The sequence below is a fragment of the Rhagoletis pomonella genome, unplaced genomic scaffold, assembly GCF_013731165.1.
Source record: "Rhagoletis pomonella isolate Grant_MI unplaced genomic scaffold, Rhpom_1.0 Rhpom_scaffold_00012, whole genome shotgun sequence".
NCBI lineage: Eukaryota > Metazoa > Arthropoda > Insecta > Diptera > Tephritidae > Rhagoletis > Rhagoletis pomonella.
Window position 1 is genome coordinate 3,839,135 of NW_023458566.1, and position 714 is coordinate 3,839,848.

Sequence of the window (714 nt, forward strand, 5' to 3'; positions counted from 1 at the left end):
CCCAAAAAATCTCACGGTTTTAATAAATGCCAGCTAACATGCCCAATGACTTAAAGATGTAATTTTATATTCAACAATTTTTAATGAGCTTGAGGCCGTTTTTAATGAAAAACTTATTGTGGAAAAGCAACCGAAAATTTCCGAAATCGCTGTCACTTCTACCATTTTTACAACGCTTTTATCAACTTGCAATGTTGTGTTCCAGAAACTTTCAATGTTGTGTTCCAGAAACTTTCAATGTTGTGTGTCCGACACCATAAAGCAAAGCTTTGAAAAGCTCCTATAAAAAGCATAGTGAATAGGGCGAGGTAGATGACATCTAGATGTCGCCCTATGTACTACGTTTGCTACACCGGAAATAGACGACACGCCATTTCTTTAAATAAAATTAATTGTTGCTCGTTTGTATGTACATACATTGTAAATGCATGTGTGTGCACCTTTCTATTAATATCGTTGAATTATTTTAATATCTATTGCAAACTTTTATTCAGACAGGACTAAAAGGTAGAAAATAAATAATATAAAAAAAAACTTTTTAATATACAACGCTTTTATAAATGGACTAAAAAGTAGAAAATAATACTTCTCAGTCCCATAGAATTTGTTTTGATAACTTTTGATTTTGAAATTTTAGCAAAAGTCATTATAAACAATCTATGAAATGAAATGAAAAGCGTGGGGCGCATGTAATACACTTGAATTGATATGAAA